The sequence below is a fragment of the Cuculus canorus genome, chromosome 7 (genome assembly GCF_017976375.1).
Source record: "Cuculus canorus isolate bCucCan1 chromosome 7, bCucCan1.pri, whole genome shotgun sequence".
Taxonomy (NCBI): Eukaryota; Metazoa; Chordata; class Aves; order Cuculiformes; family Cuculidae; genus Cuculus; species Cuculus canorus.
In genome coordinates, this window is record NC_071407.1 from 24,764,818 (window position 1) to 24,791,187 (window position 26,370).

At 42.5% G+C, this 26,370-nt stretch overlaps 1 protein-coding gene across 6 annotated transcripts in view; it reads left to right on the forward strand.

Annotated features, from left to right (window-relative positions):
- Positions 1 to 26,370, forward strand: part of ZMIZ1 (zinc finger MIZ-type containing 1) — a 362,798-nt gene that overhangs the window by 100,056 nt on the left and 236,372 nt on the right. For all 6 annotated transcript variants that reach the window (XM_054070990.1, XM_054070994.1, XM_054070991.1 and 3 more), the window contains exon 3: positions 25,648 to 25,730. The gene's annotated coding sequence lies outside the window, so the exon portion shown is untranslated. The remainder of the gene's footprint in view (positions 1 to 25,647; positions 25,731 to 26,370) is intronic.

Sequence of the window (26,370 nt, forward strand, 5' to 3'; positions counted from 1 at the left end):
CTCTTAGAAGTCTTTTCCAACAGTTATGATTCTGTGATTTCTTGGTTTATAATCCACTACCTGTTTACTATTTGATGAATAATGCATATATTTATTTATTTATTTATTTTAAAAATAATGTTGTTAATAATAGCTTATATTTTTAACAAAGTCTGAGGCTCATAAAAAGACATCAGCCAAACGTAGCCAGTGTATTGATTTAATAGCTCTCCTCATATGGATTTTCTGAAAATCCTTTACTTCTTTCAAAGTGGAGGAAATTCGAGATAAGTTCGTTGCTGACCATCTGTCTTGTGTTCTGCTGGATCGTATGTCCTGCTTTATTTATGTCCCAGCTCTTAGTATCGGTATAACTTTTTGTGGTTGAATTATTTTCTCAATAAAGACAAGAAATAGAGGAAGATTATTTTGAATGAGATGAGATAGAACATGCCAATGAGTTCTGGGAGAAGCCTTACCAGGAGAGCAGTTGATGTGGTCATTACAAAGGCAACTGGCATTGCTGGTCTCCGAGCTTCTACCTATAGCATCGTGCTTGAATGTTTACAAAAGAGCAGCTGCTGTGCTGTTGGTGCTAAAGGTGTCTATTTTGCTGTCCAGAAATACTTGATTGAGATTTAATCTAAGAAATAAATATTCACTGATATTTCTTGATGGCATTTTCAATTGATAAATGGTGTTAGGAACCATGCATTCCTTAATTCAGTATTTGGAATTTTTTACACAGCAGCAGTATTGGTGAGTTAAGCCAAAGCTGTGTGGGGCTTGTGTTGTATTTGTGAAGACAACTACAGGAGAAAGATGGTTTTGGGGGAATTTAAAACTTGTGAAACTATCTGGGCTAATGTCTTTTGATGTTGCTGCCTTTACTTCTAGAACAGCGATGCCAGCAGCAGGTTATAATTGTGAACTTCCCTTGTACAGCCCTATGCTCGTCAGAGATGGGTGCAGTGCAGGAAGAAGTCTCGGAAAAGGAGACACAAAAGTCCGCTTTTAATGTATCTTTTGCAGTGTGTGCATGTCTTGGCCAGCGAGTCACTGGCAGCCTCAGCAGAAGGGGACACTGGCCAAACTCCTTGTGCTCTGCTTGTGCTGCTACACGTTTGAAGGGACCAAACTGGAGTCCAGTTGGTCTCCTCTTCCATCTGCAGCCGAGCAGCAGGGTGGCTGTGCCTCAGTCACAGGAAGGCAAGTGGAAACCTTCACAGCTGCTCTGTGTAGTGGGTGGAATGGACTAAACCCACTTTGTTTAAGCAGTTTGCAGGAGAGCCCTTTCTATGGAAATGGTTGTTTTCACATTTTTGTCTCAGAAACCCCTGGAGCTTCCAGCAGGGATTGGGTTTTCTGTCTTGCTACTTGCTGTGCGCACAGAGGCAATAAGAGCCAGCCCTAGTGCTAATCAGCTGTGATGCATTGTGCCTTGCCCTCACAATGTCTAATATTGAATAGATTTGAAACCTTTGATACGTCTTCCTTTGTCAGTTTGTTTCCACAACTCGCTTCCTCCCATTAATTTCCAGGGCCGTAGGGATCTTTGTTTTCGCACTGCTGATGCTGGCCCCTAACACACACGCAAACACGCAGCCGGTTACGCCTCTGCCTGCCAGGCTTGAGGAGCAAATTCCTTCTGCACAAGCGCGCAGCTCGCCTGCTCTGCTCCCCGCTCCCGCCTGGCTTACAGTTTCATTAACGTCTCACACATATGTGGTATTTTAACTCAAATAGGCTATAATAAATTTCATCTGAATAAGCGATACCTTTTATGTGTTGTAAATTTTGCCTTTTCCTGTCCCCACTAATAGGCTTCCCCCTTAACATTTTAGTTACGTACTGATAAACTCCTCGACATTTAAAGACTACGGCAGCAGGCTCCAGGTGGAGAAGTGGGTCACGCAGAGCTATCAAGAGAGCCGTGACTTTTATAACTGGCTGAATAGGGAGCTCCCGGCTACTGGATTCCTGCGAGGATGACTGCCTTTGCTGAAAGGAGAGAAATAAAGCGTGCTTTCATTCTCAAAGCACTTCTCACACATGAGTTAACCTTTTCAGTGCTCTGGTGTGAGGTGGGTAAATGTTGCTTCAGGAGAGGAAACTGAGGCAGGAGGCTTGTACGTTCCATTCTCCTGCCTGGCTGTGGCTGGGTGTCGACTCACAGGCTTGCCATGCCTGGTCTTACAGCCCAGCCTTACCTGTTGGGATAGCGCAAGCTTGGCCCTTTTGCTGCTGTGCTGAGATATTGTTAGCATAAAACCTCCACTGGTATTACGTTGTAGCTGCAGCTGGAAAAATATTCATAGAATCACTGAATATTAAGGTTGGAAAAGACCTCTAAGATCATTTAGTCCAGCCATCAGCCCAACACCACTGTGCCTATGAACCATGTCCCAAAGTGCCGTGTCTACGTGCTCTTTGAAAACCTCCGGGAATGGAGGTTGGTATTGGCCATATCAAGTCACCTGTGTGGGATGTGTTGGTTTTATTACCACTTCTTTTGTCTTCCTTGTCTTCAGTTTTCAGTCCAAAATAGTTCAGCTTTCTGAGTAAAAATTAACTGATTAATTTGGTTTACAATTCTACAATAAGAAATCAGTTTTTTTTTTTTCACTAGAAAACCCAAGGATTGGGTTTTCAGCACCGCGGTACTGAATGGTTGTTAGTGGAGAGCTCAGTTTAGACGGCTGTGCTTGTAATCTTTTGGGACCTTCAAAATGTGTTGAGGTATTTTATGCTTACTTACTTTGATATGAGATTATTTGGAGAGTGTCCTTGGATTTGTCTGTCAAGTACCTTTGGGATTTGTGCAAATTCAGCTTTATTTCTTTAAAAAGAAAGTTTTCATAGGTCAGTCTTCCTTTTGAAATAATGTTACTTAAAATGCATATATGATCATTACAAGACTTTCTTGCTTAATTTCGCATGCTAAAGGAAAGCTATAAAGGTCATTTGGTGAGCAATTTTATCTGGGATTTTCTCCTTCTAGTTGAAACCGCATGATGTTAATAACTGTTTACATAATCCCTAAAAATGGGTAGGCAAATTGTGCGTGTGGAAACATGAAAGGTAGTGTAAATAGATGAGCTGATTTATCCCGAGATGTGTGTTTTGACTGTAAAGCTGTGCAACAGAAGACTGGAAAAAGGCAAAATTCCTCTGTGTTTCTTTTGACCTAAGGAGTCAGTGAATTGTGAGCCGTCTTCTAGAAAATAGATTTTTGTTTTACTGAGTGAATCTATAAAACCCCTTGAAATTGCTGTCTTTGGCTGTTAGCCAGGTAGTCTAGTAAACAAGCGGGATTGATTATCTGCAACAGTTATTTTTTATGTTAATGTTGGATTTGGGATATATAGTGTCACATAATTCACCTTCGAGTCTTCCAAGTTCAGTCACGTAAGGTATATTTAATCCTGTATCCACTTCCAGAGCTGAAGAAAACCATATATTCTTGACATATACGTTGAGCAAACTTAGTTAACAGTAATGAATCCTGCTGGCATCATCAAGCAGAAAATAAGCCAAAGTGTGGTGCCTCGCAGGAAAACTTTGAGCGTCCTTCAGCGGAGATCTTGAAAATAAGACCTCTAAGAGCATCCAGTCCAACCATCAGCCCAACACTGCTGTTGCTACTAAACCGTGTCCCATAGTGCCATGTCTAAATGCTTTTTGAACACCTCCAGGGATGGAAACTGCACCACTTCCCTTGGGAGCTTCTTCCAATGTTCGATCACTGTTTTGGTAAAGAATCTTTTCGTAATATGCACTCTAAGCCTCCCCTGGTGTAACTTGAGGGCATTTCCTCTTGTGCTGCTTTAGCAGGTGCCTGACCAGAGGGAAGGCCTGGTTGGCATATCTGTCTGCTTAGACTGATAGCATATACCTTAGTTTTGGAGGTAAAACCTTTCCTTCCTTTTCCCTCCAAGACTAAAATGGTTACAAAGGATTCCTTTTAGGCTGATGAAAAATAATATTGCTGTCTCTTGCTAAAGCAGAGAGTTAAAAAAGTGTACATTAGCAATGGATGGGAAAGTCCACAGCAGCATAAAAATGGTGTGTGGGAAAGATAAAATCTGGTTAGCTGCTGTCTTGATGCAGCTGTCTGTGGACCTGGCTAAAATATCGCTGTCATTTTAAAATGGCATTGTGAATGTTTCCTGCTAATGAGAAGCAACTTTAGTGCGGGCTTGTAAGCTATGTAACTCCTGTTTTGATGGGCAATGTGCTTCGAAAAGTGAGAGCATTAGTACTGGCTCTGAAAACAGTAACGGGGTCGATTCCCCAGCCTGCCTCTTGGCCTCTTGATGGTCATTTTATTTAAAGCCTTCTGGAGTCAGATCACTATTTAAACCAAATTGTTACGATTGTTTTCCATTCCTAAAGTTCCCGGCAATGCTAAATCTGTAAGATAGAAAATATAATTTAAGCATCTCATAGGAGTTTAAAGAACAAATAACATCACTTCATGATTGTCTTGGAAGTTTGGATGGTTGATTGATTGTTACTGATCATGTGTGGAAACAACACTCAAAGCCCACCCAGTTCCAGCCCCCCTGCCATGGGCAGGGACACCTCCCACTGGGTCTGGTAGGTCAAAGCTCTGTTTAGCCTGGCCTTGAACACCTCCTGGGATGGGGCAGCCACAACTTCCCTGGGTAACCTGTGCCAGTGCCTCTCCAGCCTCACAGGAAAACATTTCTTCCTAAAATATTATCTAAATATCTAAATATGTTATGTAAGCATAACAGATGTAGCCTAGTAATGAAAGATAGAAAAATATGTTATGTTGCTTCCTCATTGTGTTATTCACTGTTTATACATTGCATCGTTTCTACAATCCTGTCCTCTGTTTTTCTCATATTATGCCCTTCATTTGGAGGTGACTGTCTGTCTTCTGGTGGCAGCTACCTCGATTGCTGCAGAAAACAAATAATTGTAATTATTTTCAGAATTAAACAAATTGTGGGGAGTTTTTTTCCTTCCACTAGGGGAACGGTAGCAAAAGTTTTAGTTTTACTTGGACTCCTTTTTAATTAGAATCTTTTACAGATCATTTTAAAAACAAACCAGCCCAACAGAACAAAGTCTCCACTCACCCCCCCCTCCCCCCCGCAAAAAAACCCCTCCAAACCAACCAATGCAGGTATTTACCAGGTACAGACCTGGGAACAAAGCTGGCTTTTCATCCTATATCTCACAGTAACACCCTATGGCTTTTGACAAATGACTTGACCTCTGTTGGCCAAGTTGGCCGCTGGCATGCGAGAGGCTGAATCCTCCCAGGCCTGCGGAAGCGCATCAGGTTATTCCAGTCATTAACTGACTCCTGGAGGTAATGTCTATTTCTCTCCATCTGTAAAATGGGGATGGTAATACTTTTCTGCCTGCCTCTCAGTGGGATCTGCAAGGATTAGTTCTGTCTATACAGCAGCGTAGAAGCGGTAAGCGTGATTACAAAGAACAAGATGTGCAATTACAGTGGAGGGGCAGCGAGCTGTGGGGTTCTCGTTACACTTACATCGCAGAGCAGCTGGCTGATGAGCTGTCCTGACCTCTGCAGTCAAACCAGATTTCAGCACAGTTGGCTCGTTTCTGGGCTGCTCAGATTCCTCATGTTAGGACCTCTGTTTTCTAAATGTGGCATCAGGTAGACAAATGCAGTTGACAGCTCTCCATCAGAGCTGTACACTTCTTTTTCACTTGACAAAGTGATCTTGGGGGTTTTGGATGTTAGCACCTCTGGGAGACCATCCTTACCAGAAGGTTGTTCTTTAAGTAGTGTGAGGCTTGATGTTACAGCCACTTGCTTCTCCATGACAGCCTTCACGCCTTTGCTGGCATCACCTGCTGCGCATGGGACATGCCTCTTTTTAGCATGTCCATTTTCCTGCTTGCTCTGCTCAGGTCCTGCCAAATGACTCAGTGCATGTGCACTGTCAACAAGAAGGGAGAACAGAAGGCTTTGAGGAGACCTTATAGCAGAAAGGAAAGTACGGAAAGGGGTTACAGGAAAGCTTTGGAGGGGCTCTTGATCAGGGAGCACAGGGATAGGATGAGGGAGAACGGTTTTAAGCTGAAAGAGGAGAGAGAGAGATGAGATACTGGGAAGACTTTGTTTTTTCCTGTGAGGGCAGTGAGGCACTGGCACAGGTTGCCCAGAGAAGTCATGGATGCCCCATCCCTGGAGGTGTTCAAGACCAGGCTGGACCAGGCTTTGAGTAACTTGATCCAGTGGGAGGTGTCCCTGACCATGGCGGGGGATGGGGGGATGGGGGGGGGGGGGTGTGGTGTGGTGTGGAACTGGATGGGCTTTAGAGTCCCTTCCAACCCAAACCATTCTGTGATTCTAAGCTATAGCAACTGCTGAAATTAATGAGAATGAGTGGTAAGAAAGAGGATTTCCTTGCGTTTCCGTTAGGATCTAATAAGACTAATGTAATCAAATGGGATCAAAATGTTACCACCTTCTGAGGGTTATTGACAGTAAATTTAACAATAAAGTGATTATTCTAGTGTCTTGCCTTGGGGAAAATTAGAATGAGAGAAAAAACAATTGAGGTGTGATGCAATACGTTTAGGTATGTAACACCAATTTATTTGAAATGGATGTTAAACAGTTTGAGTCCAAGCTAAACAACTGTGTCTGGTTTTCACTTTGACTGAAGCATCAACAAGGAACTGCGGTGCAAATAAAGGGATGATATTTTAAATAAGAGTTAACAGAGCAATCGAAACAAATAGAATGTAATTTTTCTATTAGAAGTACAGGAAATAGGAGCTCCAGATTTAGATTTGGGTGCTGATTTTTTAGTTTGCCAGTTTGTATCTCTTAAAAATTTGGCTTTCTAAGTGAAGTTGCTGCAGCCTTTCTGACACACATTAAAGGCATTTGAAGTCTGTAATCAGTACAGCTCAAGTACTCTTAGGTATAAACAGTCCTGCGGGAAGTTTACAGTCAGCTCTATGTATGTAAGCAGAGTGAAATGGGTGGCAGCCTCAACAGTTTAATATCATGGCATGGTTTCAGTCAAACACAGTAGAGGCGTTCATTAAAATTACCTCCTTCAATAAAGGATTGAAAATCCATTTTTGTCCTGCTCTGTTCTGCCTGTATCTCTCATAAGCAACGCTATCAGTTAGTGCTGGCAGGATAAAGCCCTAAGGATATTAGAGCAGCGTGATTTTTATCTTGACCATGTCCTGTTTGACGGGAGCTACTGCTTGTGACTAAAATGTTCTGCAACACTTCGACTTGATTCATGTTCCTTAAATTTTGTGCTAGGATTAGCCATGTTTGTGTACATCTCCTGCAGACAGACCTGGGATTACACCCCAGAGTTACAGAAGAATAGCATATCTGAGATTAGTGGAGATAAATGTTTGTCACCTTAATAAAGAATAGATTGTATTTAATCAATTTCAAAGCTGTGAGTTATGGTGTTTATCTGTTGAGTGCACATTAAACTATTTGTCCTGCTATTTGTTTGGTGTACTTCAATTTGTATTTGTCTTACACATATTGAGGCTTCTCCCACACTTTAAAGAGTGCAGATATTTTTTAAGTGCAGATTTTTACAGGGCATTTTTCCTTAAATCTTACATAAATTAATGCTTTAAAAGAAGAAACAAAGCAAGCATCTCATTTCCTCTCCATGGTAACAAAGTCAGTTTTGGGATGCTCATTCCTACAAAACTTCAGCACCCGAGTCTTTTAAATGAGTAAATGGCCCAACAAAGTCAAAGCAAGGTCTTAAATTAATGAGCTGTTCCGGGATTAGTGATAAAAGCATGTAATCTGTACAACTTTCTTCCTTTTGACATGTAGTTGTAAAAAGTGTGATGGGCAGGGAGGGAAGACACGAGTCTGTAAAACTTTGGAAATAAAGTCGGGTAAATGAATCCTGATCCCCGTGCTTTTCTGGAGGTGGGAAAGTTGAGTGGGACTCTACAGTGAGGGCAAAATTGACTCCTAGTTTTCCAAGTCTTTTTTTAGCGATTAGGCGTGTCAAGCTGTTGTCCGTAAGAATATCCAGACAGAAGGTGAGATCTTCCTATTTTGGGAGCGACTGGCTACATAATTGTCTTCCAAAGAAGCCGAAAGGCGCAGGAAACCTGTGTAGTCGTGTGACTTGGGTACAGCTCGACACTGTCTGGAGCCAATGGGTATCTTTTTTTGCAGCCTTAATGGGTGTTAAATCAGACCCTGTTTTAATTCAGACCTTTCTTGACCTGCAGTCATCTGTGAATGTGCTGTTATATACATAACAAACCTTTAAATATCACTTCAGTCTGAAGACACTTATTTGCCCAAGAGTAATTTTTGAAGCTCTGTGCTGCCGCATCATTTTTCTGTTTTAATTTTGCTCATCTTGTGTGTTAAGTTACACTTACCTGGTAACTTGGATACATGCGTTAGGTATATTTTTTTGTTGGTTGTGTATTAGAATGAAAAATCATATTTGGGCTCTGAAGGCCCCAGTCAAGGTTAAGTTAGTATCTGTAGGGTTTTGTAGCTGTATCTGTGAAATAAATAGCAATTATTCGGTGAAACTTTGTGCCCCGATTCCCATGTTTTTCTGGGAGCATTCGGTGGTTGTGCTGGCTCACTGGGTTTGTCAAGCAAGTTTCTCCATAGATAAGAGAGAAATTACTTTTCATGTTTTCCTAAAAACATTATGGTGTGGTTAAACCAGGAGTTGCTCAGGACAGGAGTAGTCTTAACTCCGTTTCTGTATAGAATGGCACTGGACATCCTGGGTGTATCAGAAGGGGAATGCGTAGCAGCTGCAGCTGTTGTCTGTAGGATCATTCCTTGTGTGGTGTGTTCAAACTTGCCAACCAACGGTGTGGGTCTTGGGCAGGGAGATATGCAAGATCTTCCGTGTTGGTCAGGAGGCTCATGTAGGACATGCGAGTGTCTGATCCCTCTCATTTCCAAAGGTGATTTCCAACTACCTTTTTTAGTTGTTTTTTAAGTGTACATTTTTCTGCTTCATGGGAGAGAATCGAGGTAGTTCCCAGTGTGGTTTTGAGCTGTGGGAAGGAGTTATTGTAACATTGATATTGAATGTGAGAAGCGTCTCATGCTAAACGTGCTGCCAGGGAAACAGTGACCCCTGAAAAGTGGCCTGATTATAGAAAAGTCCTCAGTTTTACTCCTGATTTCCATTGGCCCTCACTGTTCTGTTGCTGATAGCTCAGGATGCTCTTGCCTCACTACATGGAGACTTCTAGAGGAGTCATGGAAACTGGTTAGTTATTGTAAAGCACTTTGTAAATAATAAGCACTAGTAGAAAAATAATTATAATATTGTTGAAGTATAATTAATTCTTCTAATAAATACTGTAAATAATTAATTCTCAAACTGAGAACTGAGATCTGGGCTCTTCTGTCAGTAAGAATCAAATGATATTTTTGTAGTCATATTTCACTTGTAGTTTATGAAATAACTTATTTTCACGGTGTAAAATTACCTAGTATGCAAACTCTCTTGATTGAGTACTTGAAAACAAACACAGCTTTGTAGTAACTTGTTATTTTCCCTGTGAAGGATATGTGTGTCCTTTCTTGCACTCGGCATTGTACCGCTTCATGTGGTTTTGTCTTTGGTATACAACCCACTGTGCTCCAGCTCCACACTTGATTAAATGGCATTATGAACTCTCTAATTATAATACCTTCACTTTATTACACTCAAAAGGATTGGCTCTCGTGGATGGCAGTATGAACAATGTGTAATTTGAATGCAGTATTTTAGTCTCCTTATTTGTGTTATCATTATATGCATTGTGATCTTGCCTTCTGGTCACCAGCATGGAGTTAAATATGATCACTGCACGACACATAATGAAGAGACAGTGCCTTTCACAAATGCTGTGCTATCTAACTAATAGTTTATAGTTTTATTGCAGTGGCAAAGTCTACATTGAAATATGTGTCTGTAAATGCAATATTCAAACTGGATATTGGGAGGGGCTCTTTATCAGGGAGTGCAGGAATAGTAGGAGGGGGAATGATCTTAAGCTGACAGAAGGGAGATTGAGATGAGATATTATGAAGAAATGTTTTCCTGTGGGGGTGGTGCGGCACTGGCACAGGTTGGCTGGAGAAGTCTTGAATGCCCTGTCCCTGGAGGTGTTCAAGGCCAGGTTGGAAGGGGCTTGGAGCAACCCGATCCAGTGGGAGGTGGGCGTGCCCATGGCAGGGGCTTGGAACTGGGTGATGTTTAAGGTCCCTTCTGATCCAAACTGTTCTATGATTCTGTGAAAATACAAGTAAAAGCTGGTTTTCTTTTCTAGATAGTGTGAAGCAGGTATTAAGACATAGCTTTTCAAGCAAGATTTTGTTAGAGAAGGAAAATAGAAAAAGGTATTGTGTGTGGTTTTAGTATGTAATCTGGAGTCTGGAATCATAACAACAAGGGAGTTTGGTGGTATTGTGGAAGCCTGCCTTTGGTTTTGTTTCCCTTCAGCTCAGAAAATGTCTTGAACAGTGGCCAAGCGGCTGCATGGTCATTTGTCTTTGTGGGTTTGTCACTGATGTACAAATTCTTCAACAAGAAATTGTAGATATCCTCAACCGGATCTCAATGTTAAAGTCTATAATGTTCTTCACCTGGTGCTATCTTCAGTCAAGGATCATGTTGTTTGGATAGTATAATAGCAATAAGGAGGGGTAATGTCCCTATTGATTATAGCTCTCTTAGTACACGAAGTCCAGGGAATTTGGTAGAAAAAAGAACAGAACAGGAATCTGCAGAAACTGTTTGGGATGAGGGGTGAAGTGTAGATCTTACCAGGAAATAAGAAAAAGTCAAAGCCATGGTGAGGATCTTGCTGTGAAGAAATAGCCTATCGGAATGTGAATCCAATAGAATGTAGGGAGTAGAAAAAAACACAATAAATGGAAATACAGGAATATGCTTCGTGGAGGAGTGGGATAAAAATGGCTGAAATGCTGAATAGAATACATACCTAGAAAGTCATTGCACCAAAAAGCAAGTAATAAGCACTCTTGTTGCCTAAGTAGCACATTCCATTGGAAGGGACCTTAAAGACCTTAGTTCCAACCCCCCTGCCATGGGCAGGGATACCTTCCACTGTTATCTAAAAAATGACATGTTGTTATTGAGGCACTGTAAAGGAACCATCAGTAATTATTTCTGAGTGCTACAATTGTTCATGTTTTTACAAATGCCTGGAAGGTTTGCAACCAAAAATGTAGTGAGCTGCTTATGCCTCGCAGTAAACCAAAAAGCAAATACCAAACCCTAAGCCGTAAACTTATTTGGTGTCTTGTTTGGCCTGATCATGAGGTGTTGTCTCTAAGGATATTTTGTCTCCTGAAAATCAGAATTGTGAGCTGCCATTCTGTGTGTTTGTGCCTGATTTTGCAGTAGGCTGCCAGAGTCGCTGGGTTGAAACCAAGGGTTGGTGGCTGGCTGGTGTGATCAAGTGCAGTTGGGTATAAAGAGCCCTTATACATGCTCAAAAGAGGTGAGACTATAAATGTGAAATGGTTGAAACTATCCTTCGCCTTTGAGCTTGAATAAATTCAATTTGCTTTAAAAATAGATCCAATAGCTAGTTTTCCTGCTTAAACACAGCTTGATGTATATAGGATCTTGTAGAAGGCACAGGGGGGGTCGTGCTGGAGCAAAGCAGATCATTGGCAGATTTAGCGTCGTGTACGTGTGTGCCAAGTTATTCTTAGCACGAGTGGAGCCCAGTCAAAAGGCTTCTGGTTTGTGTGCTATTCTGCTGTATTTCAAACTAATGCTGTGCATAATTGGCATTAGTTAAGGGCAAAATGTAGTGCTGTTTGCTTACATCATGCATGGCAAAATCAGTGACCAAATTAATAATAACTCATTTTCAGACAGGGATGGGAAGCCAGTTGTGTGGCAGTCCTGGATGGGGAAGAGGCAGCCAGCTCAGTTTTTATGTTGCACTCGTTAATATTTTCCTCCTCCTTCTATCCTTTATGTTGACATTAACGTTAATTAGTTACTCGCAGCAACCAAAAAGTATTGATGAAAGCCTGCGAACCCGATGTGCTTTTGTAAAATTAGTTTCCTGCTTAAGCAGATATTTCTCCAGTAATTGACACAAACCAGCCTCCGACGGGGAGGCAGAGGCAAGCTGGTTGTGTGATTAATTCACCATGTTCTGTGGTTATTTCATGTTTATAGTAAAAAGATGACTGCAAATATAGGGCCAGATGCTCCACCTGTGTCCTCAGCTGAAGATCTGGCCTGAATAATTTATTAAGGCACTATCGTTTGCGTTCTCTTCAACTTGAGGTCTCACTGTAAAAGCACTAGAATTTGTAAAACCTTCTTGTTTTCCTTTGCCTTTGTTGAAATGGTGGAACGCTACAGGCAGACACAGTACTGGTGCAGAACAGCAACCCATAGGTACAAAGGATCCCGTGAGTATATTGCAATATGGGAAAAATAACCACTCCTTTGTGGCTGTATGCTCTCAATTGCTTACTAATTGCAGGTGTTAAAGTGACTCATCTAACGTTCTATGGACACATTAAAGTGGTTTGTTTGTGTCAGATTAATAAATAGGCTCTTTTATTATCCCAGATAACCTAGAGATTAGAGAATTGCATCAAAGAATTACTGATCCCCAATAACATTTTCTCTTGGAAGGGATAAGTAGCTACCTGGTGGCAGTTTGTTGCTTCAGGGTCATCTCCCAAATAGAAGACAAGCCTTGCTACTTTAAATATTGACTTGCTAACACCTAATATTCCCTTCTGTTTTACAGGACAGCTACTCCTACTGATTTCCCCTCTGTTTTGTTTTCTAATTTCCCTTTTTGTGTAGGAATGTCTAAATATTATAAAAGGTCAGGTGGTTTCTGTCAAAGTAATGGATTGCTCCAGGCGTTAAAAATGATGCCTGTTTATGGTCCTGCCATCTGCAGGAGCAGCAGCGTATCGTAAAGTTACTGTATTGATCTGTCACTAGCGCTGTCTTGTCTGCCAAATGAAAAATGGCTTAAACTCATAACCTGGGCCAGCAATTTTCTTATTGTGAGCCAGACAAAGATGCTATTGATCTTCTTTACTGAAGTGTTCTTTCCACAGCTTGCCAGCATCAACACATTGTTGCCCTTACTCAGGGCTAATTAGCTAATAATTTAATGCAGCAGAGATGGCAGACTCAAGTTTGGTTTAGCAATAAGGGAATATGCTGTAACTTCAGAAGTATGGGAGCCTTTTAAAGCATGGTCATGATTGCAGTGCTTGTCTCAACTTTTACATCCTCACTTCAAGTTTGATTTCCTCTACACTAAAGAATAATGGTCTAGTTGGGTGGAGGTGTGCCGTCACTGCAAGATTTATAGGGAGCAACCCCCTGATGCTGCGTTGCTATGTACGGCGCTCCTGGTTATGCACTCACACTTTAGCTTTATGATCGCTTCTTGAGTGGAATCAAATAGCTCATTGAATTAATCATGGGAACTGTGTGATTCGTGAGAGACAAACCAGGCAGATTGAGTAACGCCTTGTAAAACAGTAATTTTTTTTTTTTTTGTAGGTTCATTTTGTTTTACTGGAAGTTTTTTTGTAAAATACCAACCAAACAAAATTCTACCGCCAAATTGTTTTAATTCAAAGCTTATATAAAGGACCCTTCTTCCTAAAAATACATTTTCTTAATCGTCCTACTGCTATGGAGCCTAGAAGGCTGTGAGAAAATTCAGGTTGGAAGCATGGAAAAATGTAACTTGCTTATACATGTTGAAAACTCCTATGAGTCTTCAGCAAGGTATTTTGATTTATTTTTTTAATTCAAATATTTGGATAATTAGGTATCTGAATGGAGATTGTTTGGGTCTAGACCCTGGCTGCATATAAGAAGCAATTGGTAGCACTTCAGGTGAGGATGGCCTAATGTTGCTCAGCCTATGGTTAGGCTTGGTCTGATTCTTCTGGTTTGTCTCATACTCTTGTGGTGGTAAATGATACAGCCTGTACAGCATTTCTTTTAGAATACACAGTAATTGAAGCTTCTGAAGTATAACAATAAGCTTTTTACTGAAAAGAAACAGCAGACATAATCATAGAACGGTTTGGTTTGGAAGGGATCTTAAAGATCATTCAATTCCAACCACCCTGCCACAGGCAGGGACATCTTCCTCTGTGTCAGATTGCGCAATGCTTCATCCAACTTGGCCTTCATCACCCCCAGGTTCTAGCAGTTTTCAGCTGTTACATATTTTGTAAAAGATCTTGACCAAAAGCAGGATTCTGTGTTCTTTGCCCAGCCAGTATAGGCCACATCTTAGTTTACATTTCAGAATTATGCGTGATTCAAGTTGTGTGTTTGTTTTCTGTTCCACATTGCTGAGAACAGTGTGAGGTAAGGGTGTACAGGAGGTGAATGAAAACAGATGATCCCCCAGGGAAGTTATTCTTTACATTTCAGACGTTAATTTCTCTGGAGTGTGGGTGCATATGTTAATTTTGTATATGAAAAAAGAGTTTTAATCTATGAGGACGCTTACAATTTGCTTCAAGTAAGGGAACTTTTAATCTCTGAAAGCATTCCCAAAGTACAATTAACTATTCTGATGTCCTGATGACTCAACAGATGCTTCTCTAAACTAGAACACATCTGTCAGATTACAGAACTGATATGCCACTACATGTGATTTAAAATCACGGGATCATTTGGTTGGAAAAGACCTTTGAGATCATCAAGTCCAGCCTATCCACTACTAAACCATATCCCTGAGCTTCTTCTACCTGTCTGCTAAATACTTCCAGAGATAGCGACTCTACCACCTCCCTGAGCAGTCTCTGCCAGTGCCTGAGAACCCTTTTCATGAAGAAATTTTTCCTGATATCCAATCTGAATCTCCCCTGGCACAACTTGAGGCCATTTCCTCTCATCCTCTCACCTGTCACTTGGGAGAAAACACCAACGCTCACCTCGCTACAGCCTCCTTTCAGGCAGTTGTAGACAGGGATAAGGTCTCCTTTCAGCCTTCTTTTCTCCAGGCTAAACAATCCCAGGTCCCTCAGCTGCCTCTCATAAAACTTATTCTCCAGACCCCTTACCAACTTCATTGCCCTTCTCTGGACACGCTCCAGCCCCTCAATGCCATCTTTGTAGTATAGGGCCCAAAACTGGACGCATAAATGGATATATTGTGTTAAATATCATATAAAAGGCAAATATGTCTGTCTTTTCAATAGTCCTGTAATGATGTTTCACATCGCACTATTCATTGTCACTCTTTGGAGGCTGCTATAGTAATGTGAAATGCCCAGCTCTTTTTTCGTATCTTTGTAAACTTGTTTGGGTTTTTCTGCATCTTCTTGGCTCCTTTTTAATGGAGGCAGGCTATTGAGTAGTTTTTTTAATAAAACAGTAGAACTAAAGATTTTTTTCTAAGTCTTTCTGAAGATTCCCAGTAGCCAATTCAACTGATTTTTAGTCTGTGCTCCATCTGTCTTGGAAAGAAAGGAAATACATTAGTAGTCCGCACATGAGCAGCTTATTAGTTCATTTGGTGTGTGCGGTACAGTGATTCAAGGCTGATCTAAAATATTCATCCACAATTACTGGCGCAGCACAGTTCAAAGTGCTTCAAGTCTGTGGGCTCGACGCAGAAATTTAAGGAAAATAGCTGCAAATTGATTCTGTATGTAATTAATGAAACATTTCATTCGTATGTAAATATTAAATGCTTGGGTGTTTTTTTTTTTTCCCCTTTTTTCCTTCCTTCTTACTGCGCTCCCCCTCCCTGACCTCCATTGTGTGTTTGTTTGTTTTATGGGATGGTGGGTGGGCTGGCATAGGGGCATATTCTCTTGGGAGGAAGAATTAATAGCCGAGTCCTGTGACTCATTCACTGAGCAAACAGCTGTTCTCCCACTAATTCACCCCTCCTCAGATGTCCATTCCGCCCCCGGAGAGGAGCTGCCAGAAGGCAGCTCTGCCTCTGTTGTTGAAATTCTCCATCCACTTTCTTAAGGAAAATTCACTTTCCTTCACCAATCCACCCCACGCACACGTAAAGTGGAGGTGCAGATACGGATACGAGCCTCTCCTCTGTCAGAAGCTGTGATGGTCAGTAGCAGCCACATCTCTGAGGAAGATTTTCCAGAGCTTTCTGTGCCAGAGGAGTGGCTTTCTCCCAGCAGTGCCTGATTGGGGCCAGGTCTGGATGCTGGTAGCTGTAATATGGGTTAAAAGCTTTCCCATGTTGGAGAGAAAGGGCTTTCGAGGACAGGAGGGAAGCGAGTTGTTGATGCGGATGTAAGGAGCAAAGTCAGTGAGGCAGGGCTGGGATTTTGTTTAGGGTCTCCCCTCTCCTTTTTCAGTGTCACAGAAAATTAATCTGAGTTTTACAAATGCTCTCAGTGGAGGAGTTTAAGAACAGCCTGCAGTAAAACTCAGAAGATCCCAAGGCGAACTTCAGCTTGTTTTGAAATGACTGTCTTTCCAGCTCAGATGTCCACACAGAACAAAAATTGTGTAATGTTCCTTACTCTTGGCTTCATCTCCAAGCTGCTGATGACCTCGAGTTTCAGTATGGGCAGCCTGGCAGGGCTTGGCATGAGGAGAGGCCCTGGATCCTGCCCTGCAGCCCTCCAGGGGACCAGAAAAGCCAGGATCCAGGGCTACCAGTTTGGGAGTATTTGCATGTGGTAGCGGCTCATACGTTGCAGCCAAATGACTTACAGGGAGGATTGGGAGGGGGGGATCTGCCTTTAGCCATTAAATCCCAAGACATGACTTCCTCTGAGGCATGTGTACTGTTTTTCCTTTCAATGCTTTTATTTCAATGACATTAATTTGCATAAAAGGCTTGGCTCTGTAAAATTGTGTTTCCCTGTGTCTTACTTGGGTCGCGGTGTTGGCTTCCCTGGCACGATAGCCTTGCTCACACTGCACCGTGTGCAGGCGTAGGTTTGCGTGTATGCACATGTACACGGTGTTTGGTCTCAGAGAAGATGATGGTTTGAGTATGGGGATGTTCGGTGAGCTGATGGGAAGGCGGTCCAGAAAAAGGAGTTAGCAGTGGATAGATCTCAACATGTGTGAGATAGCCACCATTGTGTTTAGAGAGAGATATGTGTTCATCCATAGATTTTGACATACCTGCTAGGGACAGTGGCTAAACCCAATTAAATTAATATTTGGTTTTTTTTGATTGAGTTGACTGGCAGCAGTACAGGATGTTAAAATTACTCCCTTTTATTTTTTAACTTCTACACACACAAACTTGTTTCCCTTAATGTGCATCTCCAGTACATCACTTGGACTGCTTTCTGTTCATATACCTGTTTACTGGTGACTTCCATTGTGATTTAAGCTTCCAGGAGTGGAAGATGATGTCAGGAATGGACATGTGTTACATCGACTGATTTCACATTGCTGACCTTTAAACATTGCTTACCTTTAAACATTGCTTTAGTAAGAGTTGTTCTTTGGTTTTGAAAGTGAATGCACCTAATTTTTAATTTCTTCTGTTTTAAGAAGTTACATTGGAGAGGTGCTTGCTTTCTTCTGCCAAGGTCAGAGCTCTGTTTTGCCATTGTTATTTGAGGCAAGTGGGGAAAAAAAGGGAAATCTTAGAAATCTCAGCCAAGTTCTACAAAAGGGTTTTAGTAAATGGAGGATCCAGCTTCAAGCTACAGTACAGAAGTTGGAGTTACTTTCCACATGAAAAAAAGCTGTTTAAAAAGAAGAAATGAAGAGTTTTCCCTTCTAAAACTTGAGCACAAAGCTTTGAAAGTTTGGGTTGGTTTGTTTGGTTTGAAGTTTTCTTTAAAAACCATCTTTCCTCACTTTTGTGCTCCCCTTTATGTGTTGCTGTTTATACAACCCCATGTCTTTCATACTGTAGTAGTAAAGGATGTTTTCTAAACAAGATGAAACAACATTTTTTGCTTGTAAACCGAAGTTGTTTAGTATAGTGAAACAAAATGGAGAAGATACACTACCATCACAAGTGTAGTATTTTCAGTTTTTCACCCAATATTTTCCCCTTAATATACGTTTTGGGGTGGTTTTCCCCCCACCAGCAAAAATAACGTACGTGTATTACATGCAGCTCTAAGTCATTTGCTCTGCTGCTGTGCTTAAGTAGTAAAGCCATAAAGATTTTAAAAAATACTCTACTGCCAAATATAAGACATATGTTAATCTCAGAGATGATGGCTTAATTTTTAGGATTCCTTGGTGTTTTATATCTTGACGTTTCTTATGACCTACAATTAAAATTACTCTAGTGAAGCCTCAGCTTCTATCCAGATTGCTGAATGTGGTTGAGTGTCTCCAGGGAAAGCCTGGAACTGCTTACTAAATCAATTTGTGCTTTTCTCAAAACAGATTAAATATATTTTACCACTTTAAATTAAAAAATAAATAACCCCACACGATATAACAGCTACATGTAAAATTAAAAACGCACTCTTCACATTTTGAAGAGTCGTAATTTTGATGCCAATGCTATGCTGATGGTATTCCACCAGAGAGAGAAATGAATGGTTAAAAACAAGCATGTCTAATCCTGTCTCACTGTTCTGCTAGTCTCGTTTGAGAATTAAGTTGATGGCACGCTACTAGGGTGGGTGCTAACTGCTAGAGGTGGCAATAATCTGCTTTAGCAGAGCCTGCGATGCTCTGCTTCCACTGCACCGCCTCTCTAGAGTTAGGTTTATTTTAAATTCATCTTGCTGGGGCGTACTGCTTCCTTTTCAGGTCAGCCTTTCCTTGCCTATTCCTTTAGCAAGATGAGCTGCACAACTTACTTGCGATTCACCTGCACCCTTAGGCAATGCTTCAAGTATGATTTTCATAGAATCATAGCAGGATTGGAAGGGAACTTTAAAGCCCATCCAGTTCCACCCTCCTTGCCATGGGCACGGCCACCTCCCACTGGATCAGATTGCTCAAAGCCCCATCCAACCTGGCCTTGAACACCTCCGGGGATGGCATATCCACAGCTTCCCTGGGCAACCTAGCCACAGCTTCCCTAGCCACCTTCACTGGAAAACATTTCTTCCTAAGATATCATATAAATCTCCCCTCTTTCAGCTTAAAACCATTCCCCTCCTCCTATCCCTGCACCCCCTGATGAAAGAGCCCCTCCCCAGCTTTGCTATAGGCCCCTTTAAGCACTGGAAGGCTGTTCCAGCGTGCTCCTCCTGCCTGTTGCTTATTTTGTACCCAAAACACAGGAGAAACAGAGGGAAATCGGGAGCTTCTGCTGCTCTGTAAATCTGTGGAGGATATGCAGGCAGCTGTGCGTAGGGAGAGTCGGATGCACTGGCTATGCCAGAAGCAGCCTTTGTTCCTTCAAACCACTTCCATGGCTGTGCTCAAGTGCATTATTGTTTAAGGCTCTGTGAGTACAATAGAACAGAAGGGAAAGGGAAGGGGGAAAAAATTTCTGAAATAGAATAAAACAAACTCAAAAAGTTGCTACAGAAATAGATGGCAAACGGTCCGTAATAGTGGGATTTCACAAGAGATGTCCAATCTCCAGAACAATGATTCTGTTTAAGCCGAGGTTGATAGTGCTTGTTATCCTGTGCCTCTGAGTTGGCAGCTCAGCCCTCTGCCAGTCTAATACGCTACTGTCTGCCGTGGGCTATGTGGGAGTGGTTACTACAGTGGTCCCTTGAGAAGTGGTAACGAATTGCCAGAGCTCATCAGGACAGGCAGGCAGAGTGCTTTAAAGCAGGGGGAAGGATACCTTTGGCAGTGCCAGGCAAGGAACATGGGGTGTTTCAGTGCAACGTGGCTGCTTTCTGCTGCTTGTGCTTGGAAGAAGTATCTATCTTTTCTGATCCATCAGATGAATGCTGGTATTTTACAGGCTGCTGCATTTCAGTGTGATGTGTTCGTGTGCTCTTTGGTTCTTGTTTTAATGAGGGTTATTGAGGACCATGTCTAGGTGTAGGCAAAATGGAAAGTTGTCGGTTTGAAGCTGCCGTTTGTCTGCCCCCGCTTCCTTCTGCTTCCATCCTCCTAGATCTTTTCTTTCCAACTTTACTCTTCTTCCTTAGCCCAGCTCTGCCTAGGAAAGGAGCACACTAACCTGCTTTGTGCTTTGCCTCTGTTTCTCTCTTTTATTTCCCTTTCAAAACCCCCTCCTATTTTGCATAGCTTACTTTAGCAACACTTTATGCTTCTCTTTCATACAAAACTAGCAGATTAGCCCCCTTTTTTTTGGCAGAGGGCATCATCCAATGCTCGTACACTCAATGTTGATTCTGAGTTACTTCAGATTTTCTAAAAAGCTCAAGTTTCTAAAAACTCCCGAGTTGATAGAGGGCTGTGACAACTAACAGGGACTACACACAATATTTAAACACTGTACAAGCTTGTAAGTTTTCCCATGTAGCAGAACTATCTTTTTGACCGGTGAGCTTAGTTAGGAAGCACAGCTCTTCGAGTTCTTCATTTATGACCCATTTACAGCCCTGGATAAAGAGGAAGTCAGGATTACTACATGCTGTGATTTTAGAGGAATTTTGAGTTGGAACATACTCTGCAGTTCAAGGAGAATAATGCTGGAACTTGGAAAGCTCTGAAGTGTACCAGCCTTAGGTATTTCTAAAAGGAGATTGTACAACACACTCAACTGTGACTGCAGCATTTTTGTTTTCCAAGAATTTCTCTGTGTGTGTTGTATTTGCCATCTCTTCGTTTTTGTTTGGGTATGTAAAGGCCAAGTGGTATTTTGTGTATGTAAGCTGAAGGTTTTGCTCTTGTTTACACTTAGAATTTTATTTATTTACAATTCATAGAATCATAGAATGGTTTGAGTTGAAATCATTTTAAGTCTAGCACAAGCTGAGCACTAAGGTGTAGACAGTGAGATAGCCTGGAGTGCCTCTTTCTTTCCTCGGAGGATAAGGCTGAGGAAGAGACACAGGACTCCAGGAAAATCTGTAATAGTCCAAAAAGATGTATAATAGACCTGCTTGTGAAAGCTGGCAGCCGCCAGGTGGGACCAGGGCGTGATAAGAAAGCAGGGAAAGTTGTTTGTGCTTGACCCGAGTCCATTGCAATGATACGTCTGAGCCTTAAGAGGCCTAAAGATGAACTCTGTGTGCTTTCCTGTTGGATTTCTTCCAGTTTCCTCCTTTAGTGTTGTTTATATGCCTTAAGACTTGCTGTGATGCACAGTTTGCTCTGGGTGTTTCCTTTATGTATATTGACCTTTTCCATTGATTCATTTTGGCAAAACCTCCAAGAACCAGAGCACCATGTTAAAAGAAAAATGCTGAAACTGTCTGGTGTATTGGGCCTAAATTGATGGGTTTGGTGGCATTCCTGCCCGCAGGAATGTTCTTGTGGGACTGCAGCTAACCTGTGTGGGAGTGAGGGCCTTTGAGGGACTGCAGCCACTCCAGGCCACAGCAAGAGCATCCTTGGGTGACTGTGACCGCTCCAGAGCAGGACAGGGGAAATCAGATGCAGCAGCAGAGTAGTGGAAGGATGAATGAGACAGCAAGGAGAAGCAGACGTAAACCATTGCTCGCGCAACCTGCAGCCTCCTGCGCTGCCTCTGGCCTCGCTAAAGGCAGTGGGATGGACTGAGTATAAGGCGTAGTGGAAACAGGGGAAGTTGGGCTAGCAAAGGAGAGGGGAAAGAAGATGTTTGACTGAAGTTGAGCCTGATGGGAAGGGAGAGGAAAAGAGTTTCCTTCGGTGTTTGCTGAGCTGCTTAGTCTCCTTCTATCACCTCAACTCCTGAAAGAATAATTAGAAGTGCTTTAATCAGCAATACATAATGTGAAATTAAAGTATAGAAGTATAAATATAAAAGTATAAAATAAAGTAGAACTAAAACCCAAAAGCTGAAGTTCTTATGAGATGATGAGACTTTGGAGAGGTGGCTTTAAGAAAAATTCTATGTATTGCTGAAGACATAATAAAATCGCCAGTGTTGGCAGCCCTGCTGTGTTGCCTCTCCATCCTCCTCTCAGTTTCTGCAGCTGTCCCTCCTTGTGTCGGTCATCTCCTTCACCACATTGATTTTTACAGTGTAATCCACTCAGAGCAAGGGTTTTGTGTATTATGTGCTTCTAATGCACCACATATGCATTACTGTAGAAATAATCTAATGCAAAGTGCCCGAGATCTTGAATGGGGAATGGTTTGTGGCCAAAACCCTGCATATTTGTGGCTCTGGAGGAGTGGGAAGTGTTCCTGTCCGGCACACCATACCTACCCTGCTTTACTCATCCCCCGATGGGCCCTGGTGGGTATTTGTAGGAAGGATGTGGTGTTTTCCAGTGTCTGCTGGTGCAGCTGCATCATAGGACGTGAGCCGGTTATGAAAAAGGCTGGAGGCTGCGTGGCATCAAGTTGTGCCACAGTGAGGCCATGGTTTTGCATCTGGGAAGGATGGCTGATGCTGGGTTTAAGGTATTTCCAGTTGTCTCCTCTTCCCTACGCATCAGCTTGATGAAGTGTGATTGGAAAGCTGCCTGATGGAAAAAGACGTGGGGCTGCTGCTAGACAGCAGCTGAACTTGAGCCATCATTGTGTCCAGAGGGCCAAGAAGGCCAACAGCACCTTGGCTTTGATCAGCAATGCTGTGGCCAGCAGGAGCAGGGAAGGGATTGTCCCTCTGTATTCAGTGCTGGTGAGGCTGCATCTCGAATCCTGTGTTCAGTTTTGGGCCCTTCGCTACAAGAAGGACATTGAGGGGCTGGAGGTTGTCCAGAGAAGAGCAACGAAGCCGGTGAAGGGTCTGGAGAACAAATCTTATGAGGAGGGGCTGAGGGAACTGGGATTGTTTAGTCTGAAGACCTCATCACTCCCTACAACTACCTGAAAGGAGGTCATGGTAAAGTGGGTGCTGGTCTCTTCTCCTGAATAGCAAGTGATAGGGCAAGAGGGAAATGGCTTCAAGTTATGCCAGGGGAGGTTTAGATTGGATATTAAGAAGCACTTCTTTACCAAAAGAGCGGTGAAGTACTGGAGCAGACTGCTCAGGGCAGCGGTTGAGACTCCATCGCTGGAGGTGTTCAGCAAGTGTGTAGGCGTGGCACATGTATGGACATGGTTTAGTAGCTATGGTGATGGACTGATGGTTGGATTTGATGATCTTGGAGGTCTTTTCCAACCACAATAATTCTATGATGTGTTCTCATTTTCAGGTTTTGACCATGCCAGTGAAACCATTTTGAGATTCTTCCTAGAAACAGCGCGAGAGAACAGCTCAGGCTTTAAAAGAAAGTCAGTCTTATTGTTAGAAGCTGGTTGTATTTCATATCAAAACCCCATGATGTGTGCTGGCTGAGCTGGGGCTGGCATGAGAGCATGGATGCAGGCTGGGGTGGCAGTGGGGAGATGGTACTGCCCCTGCGGAGGTTGCATGGTGAAACAAGGGAACAGATGCTGGCAGGGACAAAGCCAGCATCTTTAGAAGAGGCTTGGACCTGATCTGTGGAAGGGATGTATGGTCTGTAATGTGAATTCACAGGAATGTTAATGGGATAGCCCTTTTCAGAGGTGCTTTATAAAGCAAAGGAGGAATTGTGGTGCCAATTTTAGAGATGGGCAGAGCTAAAGCATGGAGGGGGGGGTGTGGAGCATTGGGAGTGATGCGGTGCCGCATGTGTTGCAGCACTGCAGTTTCAGCTGGTTTCAGCAGCCTCTATTCCTACCCTATGCCATCAAGGCTGATCACTCCTACCAATGTTGTGTTGGCACGTCTGTTTACTAAGCAACATGCTGCAGACAAAAGAGTTCCCCTGGCCCAGCTGCCTAAATGAAGGGGCTGGAAGCAAGCATCCAGCCAAAAGTCCTGAGAGGTAGAGTTTAAGCTGCCAAGTAAATGCTGCAGCTGAATTTGCTACAGTCCCATCCAGTCACACCTGGAATGGTGGGTGCTCCTGGGGTAGACAGAAAAAAAGTTGAACGTTTGGAGGAATGAAGTTAGAAGTTGGATAAATAACTAATTGCAGCTTCTTTAAAGACCCATTCTGCATTAACTGACAAAGTCATGTTAACACATCCTAAATCTGAATCAATTAACAAGTTTTTCCTGACTTGTATAAGCAGAACAAAAGCACTGGGGAGAACTTCTGAATGAGAATAAATATGTTCTGGGGGAAAACATTCACAATTCAATGAGGCCCTAAAAGCCAATTATTCACCCAGGGCGCCTGTGAACATGTAACTCCTCTAACACTGCCTTTTGTTGTGGGACAGGAAAGTCAGCAGAGTTCCTGTCTGAAGCAGGTAGTCCCTTGCTGACACTGTACACGTCAGGGATGAGATGACCGTTCTTAACATGTATTTCTCAGATGTGTTTATATTCTCTATGAATTAGAAGCATAGAATGGTTTGGGTTGGAGTGGAGCTTTGCAGGTCATCCAGTCCAACCCCCCTGCAGAAGCAGGGGTATCTTCAATTCAATCAGAGCCCCCTCCAACCTGATGTTGGGGGATGGGGCCCCCACTGTCTCTCTGGGCAACCTGTGCCAGTGTTTCACCACACCTGTTGTAAAAAATGTGTTCTTTATATGCAGTCTAAGTCTCCCCTCCCTTAATTTAAAACCATAACTCCTTGTCCTGTCACATTAGGCCTTGCTAAAATAAAAAGTCTGTCCCCATCTTTGCTATGGGCCTCCTTCAGTCCGTGGAAGGCTGCTTTAAGGTCTCTCTGGAGCCTTCTCTTCTCAGGGTTGCACAACCCCAATTCTCTCAGCCTCTTAGTAGTGAATTATCAGTGACCAGAATAAATAGAACTACACAGCAACTATTGAATGCAAGTAGCAAGTTATTTCTAATAACTTGAGATTTTCCTTCTGCATTTTTCAAGTCATTTGTGACTTCTGGGTCTCACAAGTTGTTACAGAAGTGTCTGTTCCCACAGCTGGTCTGGCTGCAAGTTGTGTGCCTTATTTTTTTGCGTAGTCCTTGCTTTCCCGTGTTTGATAGAAAACTCTTCTGCATGAAAGTTCTTTGGAAGTTTGTCAAAAGAGAAGCAAAATGTGGTCATCGAGTTCCTTTCTTCAGTAGTTTTGGAGCTTAGGAGTGTAGGACTGTAAGGAGACCTTGTCTGCCTGCTGAAACAGCATGTAGCAAAATAGAATACACGCTGCCGGTAAACGTTTCCCTGTCTCCCTTTGCAGTCTTTCTTTAGAATTAAAAAGCATTTCCTAGAAATCGCAGTAATCCATATACTTGCTTTGTTTTGCTTCAGCCAGTATGGTGGTTTTGAGGTATTTTGGCATATTTGCTTAAGCAGTGATTGGGGTTTGGTTTATTTTCGTAATGGCACTTAGCTCACAACAGTCAGCGAGTACCCTTTATAAAGAGAATAAAAGAGACTTCAGCATGACCTTTAACTGGAAAAAAAAAGTACTATTTGGCTCAGGAAATTTTTATATAAACCTCAAAAGAGTTCCTACTATCTTCTTGTCTCATTGTTGCAGGCAAGAAAACCTCTAGGACTTAAATTGCCAGAGTGAGCCTCTAAAGCTTGGGGGTGGCAGAGCTGGGCTGGAACCCACCTGCAGATCTGCTCCTCCAGGCTTGGTCCTGGGACTCCTCAGTGCTCTTCATTCCTTTCAGGTCTGCCGGTTGAGCTGCTTCAACTGCTGCTGTGTTATGCAGGAGAACGGAAGAGTGATGTGTCTGTGTTTTTGTTGCAGGAAAATGGATCTCGTTATGTGAGGGCATTGAGGAAACAGTCCCCAGCTACCCAGAGGAAGAAAGGTCGGCAGGAAATATTCAGGTAGGAAAGTTGTGGGCCTTCAGTCTTTTTCCAGACACCACATTGTGTTTTGTGCTTTAATGGCTGATCTGGTCACTATCAAAGTTTATTTGTTGCTCTAAGGAGCAGCCCTGTTTGGTCAATTGATTGCAACAACAAAACACTGCAAGCAAAGCCCTCAGCATAAACATTCCTTGGGCCATCCCTGCTACAGTATTGATCCTCATACGGAATGCAAACAAATTACTCTTTGCATGAGCCATTCGAGCTATAAAACAGAGCAATAATATGTTCTACTTGCTGCCAATAAATGTGCCCTTATAATAAACAAAGTAGAAATCTCTGAGTATAGAAGTGAGCAGTAGTGTCAGTAATGTGTCTGATGGCTCATGTAGCTCATGTCTGGCTGTTGTACAGAATGAGAACCAGCGTGGGCTGTCCAGAGTTTCTTTTGCCTCCTCCCCTTAAGAAAAATAAACCATGCAAATTTATTCTGTTGCTGCTTTTGCTTTGGTTTGAGGTTTTTTAGGTATTTTAAGTATTTTATAAAGCAATAGGTAATCTCATTTTTGCCTGTTTCCAGTGTAGTTCAGAGCTTCTGAAGAATTTGGTCTACGTCTCAATTTTCTTGTAGACCAGCTGCCTTTCCTTGCACTGTTAT